Raw genomic sequence first — 15,653 nt, forward strand, 5'->3', positions numbered from 1 at the left:
GAAGGTCAGCCATAATTTCACTCCCTTCTGCAGGGACTACTTAGGCCTTGTTATAGCAGGATTTAGCACTGGGTTTGGTTTCTTCTGCATGGAGACCTGCCAGGCTTTGCTGGGCCATAACCCTTTCTGAGCCATGCAGATAGCTGATAGCCTGGTTCTGTAGCTCAGGGGATAAAGAGGAAAATAGGTGATGGTGCTGCACGTTCCTCTGATGCAATGCTCTTTATTTCCAAGCCTATACAAAGGTGTTTTCACATGAACAAGGGAGGTGAACAATACGCAGTCTGCCCCTTGCTCAAGCTTAAAGCCCCCATCTGCCATAAAACCAGCAAGGGTGCGTCTCATGGCTGATGAGTTTGCAGTGATGGCTTGGGTATCACCACAGTTTCGTGTTCCTTCCCTCCACTCCCTCTCAGACACTTATCTCTGACCCACGGGACCTCTTCCCCCCACTATCACATAGCGGCGATAACCCCCACTCCCAGCAAAGTCCCACTCATCCCTTGCATGCATCATTTTGGGTGGCAGCCCCTCTGTGCGTTCTATAAAGGAGTTCCCTGGCTAATGTTTATCTCAGAATAAAGGCAGCCGTTACACCCCGGAGGGATTCTCCACCCGAAACGCTTCCAAATCCTCCCTACAAGATGGTTTTCCTCCCTCACCCCAGCATCAAGGGCCCAAAAAACCTCCTGGCAGAGGTAACCAGCCCCATTCCCTGCGGGCACAGCTCTTTCCTATAGCCCTACAGAGATGTGGTTCAGGCCACAGCACAGGTCTTGGGAAGGTTTCCTGCTCTGCAAGATCAAGCCTCCCATCCTGCCACATGTGTCAGCGACTCCGAGTGGGAAGGAGAAGTGATCTGTAGCACCGTCACAGAGGATTAATCCCCAGCCTGCTCCTGATCCCTCTAACAGGATAACCGAGTGCTCAGTGCCAGCATCTCTAACCTCCTGCAGCGTCACTGCTGGCAGTGCCAGCATGTGGTTTCCAACAGCCATGGGCCAGGACAATCCTTGCCTGTAGCTGGACTCCTCTGTTTATTTTATAGGGGGAAAAAGCTTTCCACAGGCTCTGCCTTTTCCACCAAAAAAGGGAAACAGTTTCTTTAAACTGAGGCTCTACTTTTAGGGACACTAATATTTAGATACCAGGAACTTCAGGACTATCTGAAGAAACCTAGATACTGAATACCCTCAGGGCACGGAAAGCCCGGTACAGCTACCAAGTGCCCTTTCAGGGTACATAAACCACTGTGATTTAAAAGGAAGAAGGCAAAGGGCAGCACTGTCCCACAGTTCTGCTCTATTCCCACTGCAGATCGTGTCAGAGCTCAGATGAGATCCCAGCCAGTTTAACTTCAAGTCCTTTGCTCTAACCTCAATAAACAAGATTATATCCAGCTTAGAGCTGGTGTGTCTGTGTAAGGTGCTTAATATAAGCACCTTTATATAACTCCTTTCTGTGAACTGAAGTGCTTTGCAGTCCTTAAGGATTTATCCATGCTTATCTCCAACTGAAAAGGTGTTGCCTTCATCTCCACTTGGCAGATGGGAAACAGATGGGCTCCATGGAAGGACATGTCTTCCTTTATTTTGTCCATCTACAAGGTAGGCATGCACGCTTGGCCTCTTACGCACAGCCAGTGGTACCAGCAACATTTCCAGAGGCTATTTGTATGTGCTACAGGAGGAACCCCCTGGGAAACAGCTGTCCCCCTGCTGAGGTTGGATCAGCACCAACCACTGGACAGGACTAAACCCCTGTGTGGTGGTAGTTCCTATGGTGCCCATCTCAATGGATGTCCCAGACTCGCCTTGTCCCTCTCTGGGCTGTTGGCTGCAAGCACCCATTTGGTAAGAGGAGCTGACGCTGTGAAGTACACTGTGATGCACAACTGAAACTGCTTATGGATTAGCAGCAGCGAGCAGCATGACCCTGCTGAGCATCAAGGAGATGCCGTAGGCAGATAAGCCCTGACTCTTTTGTTCTTTTTCAGGAAACCCTTGGCAAGCTCCTGCCTTGACACAAAGCACTAAATTGTGTACTTGATAGCTTTATGGAGGCTCTTTTGATAACACCAGTTTCTGTGGCAAGGGATGGATCCTTGTCCTGTTATCACATGCACAAAACCCCTTCTTACTCAAAGCCATCAGTTTGGTGCTTGTGCTTCTGGTATACGCTTGACAGAAGGTCCTCCAGGACTCACAGGGCTCAAGGCAAGCTTGCTTCCTGATTAAACGCCAGGAGCCTGATGGTGCTAATGCTATATGAATATGCAGTAACACTAATAGAGAGCAGTGCCACGGGGTTTGCAAGGAGCCCAGAACCTGTCTTACCGGCTGGTGAAGAAGAGGCAGTTTGCTCATGCAACGCTCCCATCCCACCCATCCATGCCAGGAAGAGGCTCTGCCCAGGCAGGGGCCTTATTAGTTTGTGAAGTTTCCTTTTGATCTCTGTATCTCGCAGCATAATGAGAAGGTTTGAGCTCTGCCTGGCCCGCCCTCCGTGTGCCTCCCAGTTGCTCCGATCACCCTGAGTCAGGCAGGCAAGGGGAGATCTACCACAGCTCCGGGGTTAATTTCTTCCTAAAGAGAGGTGTATTTGGGGCCTTTAATACATGCTTTGGTAGCCACATGTATGGCTGGTAGCAGGAAAGCACAGTTCCTTCACACCTCCCTCTGTCCCGCACAGGCACACAACCCAGTGGGGGCATCCAGGGTGATCACACTTAAAAGGCAGCTCCTTATTCCCTTGGTTCCTGCAGCCCAAAGCAGCTCTCGGAGGCCACCTGCAGTTGTGCCCCTGTATGGGATGGCTGGTGACCACTGATGCAAGATGTTGGTGCCTGTGAGACCTGTGCTACGGGAGGGAGCTGCCTTCAGCAGGAGCTCCTGTGCTAGCAAAGAGGCATACACCCCACTCACCCCGAGGTCCATCAGAGCCCCTCCCTTGTGATTCAACCTCTCTCCCATCCCAGACGGATCCTACACTGCTGGCACACCAGTTGAAGCTCCTTCTCTACCACTTCCTGCTCCTTGGGCTGCAGCCTCCAGAGCCGCAGCGGAAACCACAGCAGGAGCTCGCTTGGCACCGCAATCCGTGTCCAGGAGAGCTGGCTCAGCTACTCAGTTCCTCCTCTCCCATGACTCCTCCTTTCTTCAAAAGGAAATGAAAACAAGCTCCAAGCCAGGCTTCCATGTGTCCTCAATGAAACCCATCTGTGACAGCCATGGCCACGGCCTGACAGGGGCTGCTGCCTGGTCAGTGTGCGCAGTCCCGCCATGGAGGAGCGCACGTAGCCAGCCCCAGGGGCAGCACATCCCAAAGGAACAGAGGCCAGAGCAGGGACATGGGGCAGCTGTGTCCTCCCCAAGCGCTCTGCCTGGGGCTGTGCTACCTCCTGTCCCAGCAGCAACAACAGCTCCTGGGAAAGAAGCCAGCTGATAGCTCTGCACATCCACAGGCATCTCCGTAGTTTACACACACACAGTTTGGAGTGGTGAAAACCTCCTTAGCAGGAACAAGAGTGTCTTTGAGGGGCAGAGGTATCCACCCGTCCCCTGGCTGATTCACAAGCATCCTCCAAAGGAGATTACATAGAATGGGCAGGGTTGGAACTATATTTCTAGATACTTATACTATATTTCCTTATTATAGTTCTTAGAGCTTAGTTTGCATCAGACCTTTGTAAAGTCTCCCAAGTGTCATTCCCTCCCAGTTGAAAATTTACACTAATGTGTTTTGAAGATATATATTCTGTTAGTCATGCTCAATATGTCCTCTGCAATCACTCCTCCTTCTCACAGGGATCTCCCATCACATCAATTACCTTGTCCAACATCCGCCAGAGCCTTTATTACAGCATGAATCAATTTGCCTTCTGAAACCAAATCCCCTTCAGGCATGTCACTGTTTCCTCTCAACTCCTTGTCCTGCCCATCAGCTCAGTTGATACTGGAAGCAAATCCCAGAAATACTGTTCTGCATCCTCCCAGTGCCACTTGAAGAGTTAAAACAGACCCAGCTCCAGCAGAGTCCCCATTGCCAAGCTCTCAATAGGCTGCTGCCCTGACAGCTCCAGCAGCAAGACCAGTAGCTCTCACTAGAGACATGCAGATTAGAAACAGTGAGTGAAAACATGTTGGTTTCATAACACCTCCTATCTCCTAAAGGGGCTTTGCATCCTCACGGAGCATTCCCTTTGGTCCATGTTCTGGGCAGGATTTGTTTGTACCTCTTGGAGATGTTAAGCAGAGACCTATGGATGCAGCCCCAGTGCTTCTTTTGGCACACGTGGTGTGGCCAAGGCAGTTATTAGGGGCCTGTGTAGTAACTTGTGTCCAGCTTAGGATGCTCCCTTCCAGTTCTTGCTATCCCACCTCAGGCTCAAGATGGAAAACAGGAGCAAGGCCACCTACATCCAAGACCTGATGTGCCTCATTTCAATGAGCAGGGCTGGCTTCACGGGCATACCACACTGTAAGGATGCTGCTCACCTAGAAGAACACGAGAACCCCGCACGACCAAGAAGTAGGTGCAGTCCCTTTAGGGTACTGTGAAATGGGGCTCCTTTGCAGTCTTCCTCCTCCTACGTCACATCTGCATCTTCTCACTTTTGGTGGGTTGTCTTCTGCAAGACCTAAGACTGTAAGAAAACCTCTACCTCTGCTTCCTTCTCTTCTGTCTATGCTTGCCCATTTGTGTTATGTGCTGTGGGCAGGCAGCCAGCGCAGGTTTGCCAGCAGTGAGGACAGTGACCCCACAACTGCAGTTTCAGGGATGCAGGGCTGTGTTTTGCAGCGCACGTGCAGCCCCACACAGGAGGCACGTTTGCTCTGTGGTTAGCTGGCAGGCTTTCCAGGGAGCAGGAATCTGCTCAGAGAGCTGTTTGTTTGGGAGCATGTTGTGTTTTTGCCTGGTCTTGCAGCTGCCTGTCAGGCACTGTACAAACACAGCCCTGTCTTCCATGCCCCCCCTTCCCTGTTCTGTGTCTCTTATGCTGGGGTTTAGGATTAGCCACACCTTAGCTGGGTAAACAGGAGCTGATCGTGCCCCATCGGCACGGCCTTTTCAGCCTCAGCCACCACAACCAAGAAATGCTCGATTTTTATCCCAAGCAAATCTCCCTTTTCATCATTCAGCACGTCTGAAGCCTTTAATTTGACACAACAGCTGATGTGATCCTCTGCATTGGTTTCATCTTCTATTTTCTGTCTTTGTTCTTCTATTGTCCTTATTCTTCTTTTCACTGGGTTGATTCCACTCTGCCTCTTTATCTCCTGATCTGTTCCTCATTTTCTCACTCCTTTTTGCCACTCCTGTTTCTCTCCCCTTCTTTCTGCTGTCTCACCCACCTCAGAAAAGCCACCTTTATGTATATCACATGGGTGCTAACTAATTTATATTAGCTGATCTTCTAGTCTAAAGAAAGCCTTGCAGTGGTCAGTAACCACCACCAGCACCTCGGTCTTCACCTCAGCTCTAAGGCAGCAATTCCTGGCAATTTTTACCTGCCTGTGAAGGGATGAGGAACAGGGAGGGAGGAGGACACCCATTCCCTGCAGCACAGCACCCTCTAGCCTCCGCTGGGGCAGCAGCTCCTTGCTGATATGCACGCAGGACCTCCACCATCACCATTCAGCCATGAGTCCTTCCAGTCCTGCAACGCTCCTTACCTGCCCAGCCCTGCAAATGTCCCACCTGCAGCCAAATCCAAGGATGGATTTCTTGGGAACTTCAGAGATCAGGATCTTCAAGCTGGTCTGTTCGGAGCAGATGGGTGGTAAATCCGGCATCATTTCCAACAAGCTGAGACACCAGCTTTGCAAGGTGGAGCCTGCAGTGAGCTAATGTGGTGTCAGCCCAGAGAAGAGATCATTACAGCATCAGGAGCGGTATTTATTTCCTCCAGCCCATGCAATATTCACCTCAGTGGTGGTACAGGCAGTGTTTCCACAGGGTAGTGCTGCTCCTTCAAAGCCAGGGGAGGTCAGCTGCAGGAGTATGGGATCAGTGATGGCAATAGCTCTGCAGTCACTGTCTTCTTGGGAGGCTGCTCCAGGAAAGCATCCAGCAGATGGGGATGCTCTGGATTTGCCTTTCATCCCAGTCAGCCCACTGCTCCTCGATGCCTCCTCCCCAGACCATATCCCCATGGTCCCCATCAGCCTCACCCACAACCGCCCCTCCGTGACAGCATCAAGCCTGTTTTCCCTCACTCCTGCTTTCCTTCTGCACCTCCAGGAAACAGAGCTGTGTCTCCCTGCACCCTAACATCATCACCTTTTCCCCCAAAAGGAAACGCAACTGTTTTCTTCATACTCCCTCATCCACACACAGCTGTGTGCTCCCCACATCCCAGACCCATCCTGATTCCCACTGTTTCGGCACCAGGCAGTAGCTTTCCGCCATAAATACTGCTCTGTAGGAAAAGCCTCTTCCCCATTCCTTAGGCAATACTAACACTTGGATTCTTACAGAGGTCTGATAATCCCATTGTTTGGTTCACTGAGCATTTCAGGATTGCAGCCCCTCATTCTCCTCATGCATGACTGCTTCTATGGCAGCTTTTCCAAAGAAAGCATTTCACAAGGGGCCACTGAAAAAAATGTGGCTTTAGCAGTCTCCCTCACTGGCTTTCTGAGGCTGGATAATCATAGTCCTTCCAAACTCCAACCTCAGGAACACAGTATAATGGCAAATGTCAGACAGACCACTCGGAATTAAACAGAAGACAAATAGTTTCCTTTATTCAGTATGACATCTTGGAAACACTCCAGAAGCAGCTCATACATCCTTCTGGCTTTACTACAGTCATTGTTCCAATCCATCCTGCTTTCTACCAGAGACACCTCCTCTCCCTGCTCTTGCTGCCAAATACCTGCTGCTGTCATGCAGCCTCCCCTGCATGTAACCCCTCTGCTTGCGCAGAAGGCTCTAGGGACAAGTGTCACACCAAAGCACTGCTTGGCCCCTGCAGATGTGTCTTGATTTACCACAATGTGTGATAAAGGGGCAGAAATGGCTGTGAGCAAACAAGAGATGGCATTGGAGATGGCTGCAGGGGACAGGTCTGCTCAGCCTGGCAGCTTTTGGTGCAGGAGGTAGGAATTTCACCTGACTCCCTGGAAAATGCAGGAGTGTTGTGGCACAGCTTCATCTCAGGGAGAAAGAGACAGACCCTCCCCCTAGAGCACAGAGTCTGCTTGTGGATCCAGGCAGTGCTGAAAGTGCCACGATGCTTCCAGAAGCATTGCTGATGCTGGGGAATGGTTTTCAAACCCTCTTCAAATCCTCCAGCCAGATGTGGCTGCATGCGGGGTAAACGGAGTGAGCTGGCTGTTAGGAATTCGTGGAGAGAAGCAGCAGAGCACAGCCTGGTAAAGTGCTCGGCTCAGTGGCATTTCTGGTTTAAAGAATTTGGGAATGCAGCAGCCAATCTCCTCTGAAATGATCACTGAAGGTCCCTGTGTCAGCAGCCAGAGCCCTGTTGGGTTTGGTAGAAAAACAACAAAAGAAGAGAGATATAAAGTCACTAGCAACTACCTTCAGCCATCAGAAGAGAGCAGAGCCTCTGTTCTACAGGGGACGAAAAGGTGGAGTGCAGTAACCCAGGAGGGCTGAGGTTAGTCAGTTAAGTTCTATAATTAGGAAATAAATAGCGTGCTAAATAAACGCAGAGCAGAAGCTGCTGAGGAGAGTGGCAGAGCTGGAAGCTGGAAAGGAACAGCTGAATGGAAATGTGATGGAAAAATACTGAGCAGGTGGGCCACATGCCACTTCCTCGGCTGGTGTGTGTGATGCAGCCGTTCTCCCACCCCTGGCACTTGTCTCCTGACGTTGTCAGCTCTTCAGGACAGAGGCTGCTCTATTTAGAGATCTCCAAAGTGCCCATTACGCTTTTAGACACCATTTTAAGTAAACAGAAGAGTCCAAAGGGCACTGTGCATCCCGATCCAACAGGCTCTCTGGCTCTGCAATGCCTCGCTGGCACTGCAGGGGAGGCAAAGCAGGGGAGGAGGAAAAAACATTGCCTTTATTTCCATCTGCAAAGCCTTTTTGTGCTCACATGTCACTGACAGGCACTCTGCTTACTTTCAGCTGGCAATCAAACTCTGTCATAGGAGATGTTTTCCTTTTTGCTCCTGCTGCACTGACAGAGATCGACACCTCATGTTTCCTCCAGCAAAAAGGTGTCTACAAAGGTGCAAAGTCCCCCAAGAGTCCTTCAGCACACGGTGAGTTTGCTGAGCAGAAAAGCTGGGCCAGGGGAAATGAGGCAGAAGAAGAGTTCCTTGCGGCAGCAACAGCCAAATGAGAGGGATGTGAAGAACAAAAGGTGAGTGTCAGCACGGTGTTGCATGGGGTGTCTCAGGCTGGCTCAGCACCACATCAAGCTCTCTCTGCCTGGTACCTTTCCAACTACTGGGTTTTAAAAGGTGAAATTACCACAAGCCATTTTTTGGTGCTTGCACAGAGGTAAGCACCTGCCCAAATCACACGACAAAGCTGTGTTTTTCCTGTGCCTACAGTTTCCAGCACACACATTTGGCCTCGTCTGCAGTAAGCACACTACTCAAAGAGGGATCCTCCTGTCTCCGAAGCATTAGGGTGTTTTGGACACCCCCATCCCACTTCTCTGCAGCAACACCAGACAGAAGCATCTGTTGGGCTGGAGCTGCCAAATCCCTCCCTAGGAGGCTGGGAATGAAGCTAAGCTCTCTCCAGCACCCTTCCTTTACGGGATGGTTTGTGCTACTGCTCAGATAGCATTTCCTGAGCATGAGCTGATTGCTGTGAGTGGTACAGCCTCACTCCTGGCTCCAGGCCACAGAGTTCCACCTACAGCACACAGCACCCTCCCACACCGACCAGCACACCAGCTCCACCATAGCCACCTCAGCTCCCTGCACACTCACAGGGAGGGCAGCTTCCTCTGCAAGCCATGGCTTGAAAGCCAGTTTAATAGCCCCAAGATGGGTTTGTATTCACGCAACACACTTGCTCTCTCCTGGCCATCTCTGCTCTCAGTCCAGAAGGTGCAGCTGGAAACCCCCAACATTATCCAGAGTAAAACATGAACTGACTTGCACTGGTTCCTCCTTCCCTTCCTGCAGACACAGAATCTTTTCTATCACATTCCTTCTTCTTGCAATGGGCACAGCTCAGGAGTTCAGCTCCCACTGCTACAGCCACCTGCATTTGTGCTGCCACCTCCTCAGTGTTGGTCCCATCTGGCCCTCCGCTCTCATTCTTCACTGATGTATCTGAGCCCCCCCAATACCAAAGACCACCTTATGCTTCATTTCTCAGCAAGAGGGCAGCTAAGAGTTTGGTTTGCTTTGCTTTGTGACTGTGGCTTAACAAAGCTCTCTTCTAATAGCTGAGCTTCTCTCAGGTCAGAGAAACCTCCAACAGCCTCAAGGATTTAAAATAAAAGCCTTGCCTGAAGGCTTAGCTCTGGTTTACAGTGTGTTTTCCTGCCTGGATCAATGGTGAAGAGCCAAGGTCCACTGGAATCAACTGGACTGGAATTCTCTGTAATCAAGTTCAAACACATTCCTCAAATACTTAGTTAAGAAGCTGATAGAGGAAGTTTATCCACTAAGTCTATCTCAAAGCCTAATCACAAACACAACTCAGTTACTTCAGACATACCAAACCTCAGCCCAGCTGAGCTGCTGACAAGTTTACCATCCACCATAAACCCTGGGTGTTTTCACAAGGGTAATTACAAGATGAAGATAAGGAATCCATGTCTCATTTGACAGTGGTGCTGGATCCCACCTGTAGAAAGCAAGACAAAATGTTTGCTGTAGGGCTGCTGCTGTTTCTGCTCTGCCACCATCATCTCGGCAATCCCTCCCTGTCATTCCTCATCGCTCCCTTCTTCACCGTGACTCAGGCTACAGCAGTTACTCATCTCCAGATACACAACCCTCTGGAAAATGTGACTTGCTCCTTGAGCGCTTTCTCTACGTAGGAAGCTCCAAACTCCCTGTAAACACAGGAAACAAAACGTCTGAAATCAGGGGAAGGATTTTTCCATCCAGTTATATAAAGCAACCATTACCATAGCTAGGAACAGTTGATGTTACCAGCAACGTTAATACGTGGCCCATTTGGGAAGCCACAAGAAAAGCAAGTTTATAAACATCTCGTGTTATTTGGTTTTCCACGTGTGGCAGGCTCTCATTTACCTCTGAACTGAGTTCTCTGTCCCTGTCGTATATCCCACTGGGTGGGAGGAAACCGGGCAGGGGCTCCTGGGCCTTTGAGGGGTGATGAGCACATCGCCTGTAAGGCCCCAGCACCACATTTACCACACGGAAGTGGCCTGGGGGCATTACTTTTAAGGCTCTATTCCTTATTTTTTACTACCGTGTAGTATTACATGGCCAGTATTCTGCACCTGAATACACCTACATGGACCATAACCACCTTGTGCCACAATGGAGAGGTTTTTACCCCCTCTGGCCCTCAGGACCACCGAGCTCCATGTCACTGCGGGGTGACCGTGCACCTCATACGGAACAGCTCCCCAAGCCGTACACCCCATCGCGGCCGGGGTGCTGGCTCCGGCAGCAGGAAGCGGCCCGCACCGTGACAGGTGCTCCCCGTCCTGGGCGGAAGCGGGTAGTGGGGGTCTTATCCTGAGGGGGGTGATGCTGGTGTGAGGTAGAGTCAGGTGAATTCTGGCTGATGTCTGCCAAATCACCCTGCTCCTCCTAAGTGGGGCTCTTCTCGTGTGTTATTTATGATTCTCGGTCCTCACATTGCCGCTAGTGTTTCATAAAAGCTTTAAAGCAATGTGTACTGTATACATGCTTGTTAGCCTGTATGACAGGACCTTGCTGCTCATAGAATCACAGAATCGTTAGGGTTGGAAAGAACCTCTGAAGATCACCGGATCCACCCCCCCTGCCAAGGCAGGGTCACCTGGAGCAGGGTACACAAGGCTCCCTTATACAGCTTCATGTGTAACTGTGTCTTACTCCAGTACAGGATGGATAGATAAATCTGTTCTAGTTAATGTATTATAGCTTTTGAAGGCCCTCACCTGATGCTGACTCTTTCTAAGAAGCATGTCAGCAGTGGTTTTATTCCCACAGTTACGGCTGGAGGGGTTGCATTCTCATGCAGTTCTTATCAGAGAAATCATAACAGCTTCCTCTTATTATGGTACAGTTGTCACTGGTGTGGTAAGTACTGAAGAATCCTGTCTCCTTTTAGAGGTTGCTGTTTGGCTTCCACAGCACTGGTGCCTCCTTCTATAACAAGTGTTTGTGGCTTATTAATCATCTAACTGTTACAGCGTGTTCAGCTTGCATACCGTGTTTATCAATGATTATCATGCTCAGCCACATTTGTAATGTTCCTTGCGTTGATCCATTCTAGTCAATCACTGATATGGTGTTCATAGAACACCCAGTTCAGCCTTCTGCATTCGTGATAACTTATTTTCAGACCTTATTTGATAATGTTTATTTCCTGTGCAGGGAGTTTTGCTATGGACAGCTAGTCTTGGGTTGTTGCTATCTCGGTTCATCTACTTTTCCTTCTTCCTAGATGCTTGCTTAGTTCTCATGTTGAAAGTGAAGCTTAAATAAATTCTCTTGTCTCTTCTTGGATCAGTGGATGTGTTGCCTTTCTTATTATTCTAGCCATCACTTGTTTCAGTCTTAAGAGTAAGGAGGAGGTGCTATAAAAAAAAAAACCCTAGGAGCTAATGTTTGGGTTCTTCTGTTCTCCTGCCTTATTCTTAAAACCAGTTGTATTTCAGCTTTTGCATGGGAAGTCCTCTGTGGTACTGAACGAACTAGCTGCACAGAGGATGAGGCTGATCTAAGATTGTGCCAGACTTTTCTTCTAGGGCCGTAAAAGCTGTGGAGGTTAGCTAAAATCTTCCATCTTGCAAAACTGTTTCTGAAGAAGTTAAGCTTTAAAATTAATTTGTTCTACTCTTCTTCAAGAAATAAACACCAGCTTAGACTTAGTGTTATATAAAGCTGTGTTATTAGATGTGTCATGTGAAAACCAGGAGATTAATACATTGAAATAGTCATTGTTCTGGGATGTAGTATTGGGAAGGAAAGGTGGCAGAATAGCAGTGTTTGTTCTCAACAGCAGGTACGTGGAGAGGTTATCCAAATCTGCTAAGTTCCAGGTGTGCTTCTGGGTGTGATTTGATGTACTACAGAACATCAAATTCTACAGTACACAGCTTTAGAGCAGTGATTCAGGCCTCCTGTGGTTGAAGTCTTGCTGTCTTCTGTGTGTATAATTTAACCTCACTTGACAATGGAGATGTCCTGGATGCTCCTAGATTCACATTGCTCTGTTACTCCCTTTTCTTGCTCTGTATCTCCAGCCTCTTCTCCCTTACTTTCATGGTGCCAGAACTTTGATTAAGTTAAGGAGGAATGGGATTTAGCAAAGTCTCTAGCAGGGGTGTATGTGCTGGGGTCTTTGGTCCTTGTTGAAAGATGCAGATGCAGACACCAGCCTGGCACTGGTTTTCTGGGCTTTTCAGCAAAAGCCTAAATTATGATAGTCAGTATAATGGAGTCTCCATCTACACTGTTGTGTTTCTCTGGAAGATTGTCTTTCTTGATGTGTTGTAGCTCTGAATTGCTATTCTTAATGTGTACTAGAGATCAGCTATACTTACAGGCAAATCTTTCCCCTTCAGCCTAAATAGCTGGTGAAGTTTAAGCTTAGATGCAGTTAAAAGTCTGATCAGACTCAGCTGATTGTGGTCAATTTGATTTAATTTCAGTGTGCAAGGGCAGTTTGTCCTTCTTACAGAGAAGCAAAAGTCCCATTTGCCCAACATGTGGGTGGCAATGATGCTAACCTAGTCAGGCAGCTGTCAGCCTTTTCTAGCTCTAAGAAAGTTTCTGTGCCCAACAGCTTGTCTTTTCTCCAGCTATATCAGTTGACTTGATGATAAGGATAGTCTCTCAGTGCCAGCAGCAGGCAGCAGTAATTCAGAATGCCTTGCAAAGCAGTTCTGTGCAAACCAGGTGCTTGAAACATCTTTGTGCCTTTGCTCTGTTAGCAGTAATGGCAGCGGAAGGAAGCGTCACACTTGCAACGTACAGAAGATACTAATCTGTATCTCTAGATTGACCAAGAAGTGCAGTTGCCTAGCAAACTGCTGTTGAGAAATATTTGTGTTTCTCATCATCCTGGGTTTGGTCTGACTATAATAAAAGGCAGTAACAACTTCCTCTACTAATAAGGACTGAGCTCTTATAAACACAAAAACCCTCTGAAACTTGTGATGTACTGGTTGCTAATAATTGAGCTACAGTCCTACTCAGGACATTGAGTCCTCAAACAGCAGGCTTCTCATGGCAAGGGTCAGCTAGGACAAGTGACTGCTAACGAGTTCAGCAATTTGTCACACTTCTAAAAATATTTACATCTTCAGAATGCTTTTGCATAGAGATAACAGCTTCCAGGAGGATTGTGTTGAGGTTGTTCAAGCCTGGCTCTCCCTTAACTGGACCACCCAATTCTGTGAAATGTTGGTTGGGCATATGTGAATATGCAAGACTGTACTGAGTCAAGTAACAAGATGCACTGTCATTTACAGTGAGCATCCCTGTAAGAGGTAAGGAAACCTGTAATGTTCCTAACCTCCTGCTCAGGTTCAGCAGGGAAGTAGGTGATGTAGCTTCAAACATCGAGTTGCTGGTCACTACTGTAGTGCTCCCAAATCTCTGCTTTAATAGGCATTCTGGTAAAACTTGAGTATTCTGCAGTATTGGTTTCTGTGTGTTGGTCAGGTCTGGTCTGTTTGGTTATTTTGTCCTGAAAAGTTGTTGCTTCATTTTTAATATTACAACGTGAATTAAACTTCTCTAGCATGAGCCTCCTGTCTGTCATGGACAAGCTGAGGGAATGACTCTGCAAATCTTCTGTACTGCTGTGGAGCAGAGCTGTTCGTCAGGAGAAACAAAATGAGCAAAGGTTTTGAAGATTTCAGAGTCAAGTGGCACCTCAGCTTTTGATCATGTTCAGGTGTGTTCAGACTGCTTGAGCTGGACCAGTTTTGAATAAAGCTTCTCTGCTGTTTTAATGTGTGTGTTGATGATAGATGGTCTTTTCTTGTTGTGCAGATAATCTAGTTGGGGGCATGTTCCCTGCTTCCTTGGCTGTGCACCACTTAGCTGAGCACACAGCTGTGATGTGCTTGGACCTTGGGCTGCTCCTAGGATATGTATATCTGAGTTCTGTGGCTGTGGGCTTGGGGGTGTTGGAGTATCTTTAACAGTATGATGTATTTAAAAATATAGTGAAGGAGCACAGCAGGGCCCTTCAGGGATGGGGGTGTTTGTAATGCAGTTTGTATTGGCTGACTTGGCTATCTTTGGCTTCGTGATAATATAGCATTCCCAAACTATGGAGCATGGGTTGTCAGGTTCTCTGTAGGGTATTTATTCCACTTCCTCCCTTGAGCTTGATGCTGTGTGCTGACAGTTACGTGGTAGGCAAGAGACACCTGCTACTACTGTAAGACTGTGGAAATATGCTTGCCAGTACTTCTCTCTCAGTACCTAAAAGTAAGCTTGATCTATCATAGGATCAGCTAGGTTGGAAAAGACCTTTAAGGTCATCAAGTCCAACTATCATGTCAGAACTGCCAAGACCACCACTAAACCATATCACTGAGGGATATCGCCCTTCAGCAGGGGGCGGAAGCTGTGCCCTGTGGTTGTGTAAGGCAGTGATTAGAGTGGGACAAAGTCCTGACTCTGGAGTAATCAAATAATTATGTTTATTTAAATAACATGAGTCTTTAAGATAAGATGTAATTAATTGATTTGCGTGGAGTCATCAGAGCCTAGTCTTAGCTTAATCTCATGTATCGGGCATGTGCAATAAAAACTAATGCAGTGTTTTCCAATCCATCTGAAACAAGCCAAGGAACCAGATAAGGTGATGTACAGGGAGTCTACATAACAATGTTATTAGGTAATACACAAAATCTGCCTGTCGGGCAGTAGAACCGTTTTGATCAGTTTAAATGATATTGTGAAGAAACAAACACAGCTCCTGTAGCTGGAAGGAAGTGAAATCCAGGGCTCATCTGACTGTAAATTAGCCTTCTTGGGGAAGTGAAAACCTGAAGAGTTTATGGCCATGATGGCTAGAGAATTATCTTCAGGTGCTTTCTTAAGCTAGCTGGTTTGTACACCCATCTTAGGTACTTTGCTTCTGCTCTGAAGGTGTAGGACCTCTCAATAAAGGAAGAAAACCTCCAGTTAAAAGAATCTGCCTTTCTGGCAGTGTGGATGGTGCCTGGTGCTATGAACTTTGTCCCTGTAACCTCACAGTACCTCTAAATTTAGTGTATGAGCCAAGTATTGTATCCGATGAAAAGGTCAAATTCTATTGAAGGCTCCAGCCAAGAAATTCCTGTTGGGACATGGTGTAAACAGTACTTGCAGCTTTGTACACTCACCATCCGAACAAATCCTGGCCTGGGTGCTGGCTCTAGCACAAGGTGGAGGGATTTGCATCAAAGACTTCCATGTAATGTTCTTTTAAGCATCCTTGTGATGGAACACGTCAGAGTGCCCTCTTTATTTTTAGATAAGAACCTATTGGATGTTTGTTTGACAGCAGAACTGTGGTGGGCTTTG

This window comes from Pezoporus wallicus, unplaced genomic scaffold (assembly GCF_028554395.1).
Source record: "Pezoporus wallicus isolate ANWC-B61680 ecotype Strahan unplaced genomic scaffold, APGP_CSIRO_Pwel_v1 contig_3952, whole genome shotgun sequence".
Taxonomy (NCBI): Eukaryota; Metazoa; Chordata; class Aves; order Psittaciformes; family Psittacidae; genus Pezoporus; species Pezoporus wallicus.